At 32.9% G+C, this 6,000-nt stretch overlaps 1 long non-coding RNA gene across 1 annotated transcript; it reads left to right on the top strand.

Annotated features, from left to right (window-relative positions):
* The first annotated feature begins 3,874 nt into the window (after window positions 1–3,874).
* Window positions 3,875–5,410, top strand: LOC124454437. Its single transcript, XR_006951449.1, has 2 exons — window positions 3,875–4,171; window positions 4,976–5,410. It is a non-coding gene; the product is annotated as an uncharacterized LOC124454437 (long non-coding RNA).
* The last annotated feature ends 590 nt before the right edge of the window (window positions 5,411–6,000 follow it).

Below are 6,000 nucleotides of genomic sequence, written 5' to 3'. Positions count from 1 at the left end.
TTCAATGAACTTATGCTCGACACTGAGGCTTTTTATATGCAACAAGGCATGATTACAAACATGTGAAGTGTTGACAGCTGACGACAAACATTTCTTTTCGTTGACGTAATTTCAACTTAGAAAGATAGATATAGAAAGTTCTATAGTAGTTCAAAAGCAGGAGTAAACAGGATCACAAAAATTTCTAATTGAATTTCTGTGTTAGCTACTCCGTCCACATAAGCTAGATGCATTTTCTATGATGCATCACGGCTAACTCTGTGGTGACTTTTTGTTTTTGATTATTTTGCTTGTTTTGATGTTTGTTAAAAGACTTTCCGTTTCAGCGTAAAATTTCTGAAGGAAGGAGAAGTATTTGCGTCAATGTCAAATTAGGAATGTTGTCCCACAAATGCATTAACCTGTTGATCTCAGTAGATTAAAACCATCTTTTGTGTTTCATACAAATCAGACACATTAAAACTATTTCATAAAATAAACTCAATGCAAAATTATAGCTGCCTTGACTAGAAATTTTGCAAATTAATTCGATTAAACTGCCTTATTAAAATGTTAGCTATTTAGAAAAACCACCACATTCACAAGTTTATCAAAGACGTTTAAAGTTAATGTGATATTTATAAGTTCATGACCTTTTTGGCTTCCTTTTCAGAAACTTTTCAAGAGTCCCTTATGTGACGTATGTGGCAAAGCATTCCCAGTGATAGACAAATAACTCTGTTGACAGATTTCACTAGTTAATTGAATCAAAAGGTCATGATTTATGCTTGTGAATTTCAAGCATTATAGTGGACAATATTAATAACATGCCGAGTATCGCGGCATCAAGAACAGGGCCTCCACAGACCAGGTATTTTGTCGTCGACAACTTTCCGTAGTCGACAACTAAATGTAGTCTGTTGTAAATGCACTCAATGTAGAAAAACATTTATATTAACTTACTGTCAATTTATTCTCCTCTTTCTAGTTCATATGTCTATTCGCCGGCATGCATGAAACAAATAAACAGTGAAACAAAATTTTGAACCTCGTACGTACAGGCTTTTTTCCATTACTACCTATTTATTTTATAAAAGCGTTCAAAAATTCATGATATAGATAGTTACTTTAGTGAATGTATTTGAGCCGGGATAGGAGATCTTTTGATATAAGCTAACTTAGCTAGTAACCAAAGTCTGATTACATTTGTTGAGTTTAGAACCTTTTGTAGTTTACACATCAATAATACATGTGAGATTCACATTTCAACAGTTGTAGGCAAAATTTAATTTTACTACGTAAATTTTTTTGTGTTAAATCATTGCAAAAAAACGATAGACTTAATCTTAACCTAAACTTAATCTTAACCTAAAGAAATTAATGATGTCATGTCTTGATTGCGGGAGCAAAATAAGCAAGATGGCGGTGCTGCGACTAAGCTAAAAAAGCGTCTATGTGGAAGATTACTCCATTCGTTTTTTATTCGCAGGTTTATTGATGCTTTTCCGCACTTTACCTTGCAAGCACAGCTCATTGGAATTAAAACCTGATTCAAAAGACAATTTTTCAAATATTTCATTTTTTTCAAAATACATTGGTGCTGCTTAAAATAATGTAAAATTCTCACGATTATATTCTTCCGGTTTCGCTTGAGTGTTGTTCGTATTTATACCTAGCAATATTATTGGTTTAAAATAGAGAAGTGTAAAACCTTGCTCAACATATTAGTTATCTCTTGTGACCAGTGTATAAATGATAACATTGTTTACTTAATAACCGTGCTGGCTGAGTGGCTGCTTATTCCTAAAGAAGCAGATTCTTAGACATTTTTATTACAACAGAAAGGACGTGAACATTTTTATTTTCGTACTACGTATAAACAAAACACTGGTTTTAGCTAAAAAATGATAGCTACATAAAAAATTACACTGTGAAACCTGTCTTGTCATCATTGATGTTAACAAAACATTTTTTATTGACATTCAACAGTCAAATTTGAGTTATTTTTATTAGCTTTTTACGGATAGTGTTTATTGACGTCATTTTTTTTCTAGATTTAATGTCAACAAATAAACATGTTATATATACATTGAACCTTCAGCTAGCCATATATAATAATATAGTATTTTGTACACTTTACAGTAACTATTGCGATCCTTTTGTTAAATTAAAAATAAGTATACTGTGTTTATATTTCAATTTATTTTTGGCATGTTCAACTGAATTGTAAGCTAATCGGGTCTTTATCTAATACATAACATAGCTCACAGAGCCCTGATCTCTAATGAGGATTAACCACAGAAGGTCAAAGAAAAATTTTTGTCTTCCTGTCTGGAACTCCTGCTCTTAACTTGAACTAGAAAAGAATATTCTATCTTTATCTTTCTACGTTATAATAACGTCAATAGAAAAAAGTTTGTGATCAGCTGTCAACAGTTTACTCGTAGATTTTCATGACTAGTTTCATATAGAAAGCCTCATTGTATAGCGTATATTCATTCGAAGTTTCACTCTACATTGCATACAGCAAATCCATTTGGAAAGTCAGCTATTTGGAAAAATCCACACATTCACAAATATATCAAAGACGTTAAAAGTTTATGTGATTTTCACAAGCTCATGACCTTTTTGGCTTCCTTTTCAGAAACTTTTCCAGAGTCATCCGTTTGACGTGTGTGCATATGCATGCACCCAGTGGTTGACAAGTAACTTATGTCGACTAAATTCACTAATTTTCTTTTTTTTCAAATTCAATCAATACAGGTGTTGATTGGTATTCAGTTAATGAATTTCATGCTTTCTAGAAGCCCATCTTAACAAGCAATATCAATGCATTAAGAACAAATCTAGAAAGAAATTCTTTATCTGAAACTTGTAAATTAAAACCCATCCTTGTGAATGCATAAACCCTGCATAAAAAACATGTGCACATTAACTGACAGTTAATAGATTCTCACTTTCCTCTGTCTATTCACCGGCAAAAGTAGTGAAAGATATTTTTGCTACTCATTCAAGCTTTTTCCAATACTAGCTATTCACTTTAAAAAAACGTTCAAAAATTCTTATAGATAGCTACTTTTGTGAACATAATGGAAGTGAAGCTTCACAAGGTTTCCATCCGGTCAAAGGGCCTGAACGCTTACTTGGCAATCAAAAGTTGATCACATTGTTAAGTTTAGAACTTTTCTTAGTTTATACATAAATGAGCGATTCCCATTTCACAGCTGTGGTGAAGCACACCCAAATATTTAATTCTGCTACGTAACCTTTTCTTTGTTAAGATTTAAATAGCATGACCAAAACAAGCGAAAAAGCTTGTGTTTCGTTTTAAAAAAAATTTTCACTCGACTAAACTAAAAAATCGTATATGTGGAAGATTACTCCATTCCTTGTTTTATTCACAGGTTTATTTAGCGTAATGCTTTTCCGTACTTCACCTTGTAAGGACAGTTGATTGGAATTAAAACCTGATCCAAAAGACGACGTCAGACAGGGGCCACAGAGAGGTTTGAAAAGTGAGGGGGCAAAAGAAATTCGCAGAATCGGATTTTTGTTTGCAAAGCTGTTTTTCACAGTTTTATCAAGAATCGTTCAACATACAAAATTTGTATAAGCTAATCAGGTCTTTATCTAATACATAACAGGACTCTCCGATTCTTGAAATAGAAAATAGATATCTAATTTCTAATGAGGATTAACCACAGAAGGTCAAAGAAAAATTTTTGTCTTTCTGTCTAGAACTCCTGCACTTCACTACAGCTAGAAAAGAATATTCTATCTCTATATTTTTGCGTTGCAATTACGTCAACGGAAAAAAGATTGTGGTCAGCTGTCAACAGTTTACATGTTCATTTTCATGCCTTGTTTCATATAAAAAGCCTCATTGTAGAGATTATATTCATTCAAAGTTTCATTCTACATTGCATACAGCAAATCTTTTGAAACGATAGAGACTGCTTATAGATATTTATATAGAAACGTTTTCAGGTTGTCAAAATAGGACGAATCAAGCTATATGTTTTATTACTTATAGATGCCAGCGTAGACGAATTGATGGAAATCAGAATTTTTGATCCAATGGCAAAGACCTGGTCAAAACAAGAGATAAAAGAACTTATTCACCAGGCAGATTTACCAAATTTAGGTTATAAAAAAATTACAGAGATAAAGACTGTAACCGACTTTGAATCAGGTAAGCGACTGCTAATACTATATCTTTAGTGTCAAATATGTGTTGCGAAATACATGTTTTGCTCCTCATGACGTCAACAAAATTATCACTAACTTGCTTCAAGGAAACTTTCATATCCATTTAGATTAAGTTCACAGCAACAAGTTCACTGTAACTCTTTTATTTCATTAATCCATCCGCTTAATCTTTAACAACCAGTCTCTGTCTTTTCCTCGCGCTTGATGATATTTCTTTCAAAGATTTTTTCGCTGTGACAAATTTGAATATTACCTTAAAAGGCGAAATTTTTTTCACTGCACACAATTTTCTTCACCTCTCCCTCGTCCATAATACTTAACTTCCATCTGTTGATTGGCCCCGGTTTGAACAGTGTTTTATGGGCCAGCGATTTTACTCTAGGCTTTTTCAACATGACAGTAATGGTAAAGTTGACATCTGGAAGTTATACTCAAAACTATCTATTTTATTCAAAGTTTTATTCAAAATTATCAGTCTATGAATTTTAATCTACAAGATAGGCTGCAGTCATAATTTAGGCATATTTCTATTCATGCATGCGTCATAATGGCATCTTCTGATTAAGTTAAGTGATACTATAGCTAAAAGAATGGCGTCCAGTATTGCTTGTGTTCAGTTTTGAAGGAGCTAAGGGAACCATATCCCAACCTTAGGCAGAGATTCAGACGTTTTTTCTCTTGGAACGCTTGTTTAACAGCACTATTATTTTTAAAGAGTATCTACTTACCATTGGCAGTGTTCATGTATATTAACATATTTTTAACTGTTATGTGTTTTTTATGACAGCCAATAAGGCAAACCACAGTAAGGTTTTTAAAGAAAATGCCCTGCAGTGAGGTTGTGGAGGCTGAAAAAATGCTAAGTCAGCTTTTTCCTGGATTTGTGAGTGAGGACGTGGAACGAAGAACAAAATTGCAAATGGAAAAACTGAATCTTAAAAATGAAAATGCTACGTGCATTTCTGGCGTTGAGTTTAACGTAAATTTCTGTAAAAATGCAAGATGCAAACGTGGAATCGCAGAGAAAGATGATACAATTACTATTGTCCAAATAATAATAATTAAAGATGAGGAGACAAAATGAAAATAAATTTATTCAAAGAGTATCGCAATCAACTTCAATAAGCATTTTAAAAGTTTTATTACTTATAATCTTACTTACTTATAATATTACTATTGAAACTTGAACTATTAAAATAAAACATACTTAAATATGGAAAAATGTGTTCTTTATTATTGCTTTTCTGAAGGAAACACGTACTATCATATGCTATCATATTTAGTTAGAATTGACTTAAGTTATGATAATTGATAACATAATGATTATTATTTGGGGTGCGACTGCCTCCCCTATTTCTTCCTCCCTTCGCTACACCAGTGAATATAATCCAGGTTTGGCCATAAATTTTTACAAGTTTGGTTTTAGATGGCTTAAAATGTACATCAACTGACAGCGCAGTCTGTTGAGTTAAAACAAAATTGGAATTTATTGATTATGTTTTCCTATTCAATGCAACCTGCCCTTAGTTGACCATGGTAATCACAGATTTTTCTTTCCCCAATTTCGAGATAATCTTCACTATACAAAGACAAATGCATGCATTTCTTAGCATATCATTGATCAAACCTGGTCCAGTTGTTACAGAATTTGTGAAGACTACGGATTCGAAAGGTTATGGAGGTGCACAGGAAGGAGATGACGTCACCAAGTACATAATTGATATAAATGGGTCAGTGGTTTGAAAAACACAGTTCAGAGGCTCAAAGTGGGGAGGATATTGCAAAATATATCCTGAAAGCTATGGAGGGTGA

The sequence above is a fragment of the Xenia sp. Carnegie-2017 genome, unplaced genomic scaffold (assembly GCF_021976095.1).
Source record: "Xenia sp. Carnegie-2017 unplaced genomic scaffold, XeniaSp_v1 HiC_scaffold_3, whole genome shotgun sequence".
NCBI lineage: Eukaryota > Metazoa > Cnidaria > Anthozoa > Malacalcyonacea > Xeniidae > Xenia > Xenia sp. Carnegie-2017.
This window is presented reverse-complemented; position numbering and strand designations above follow the sequence as displayed.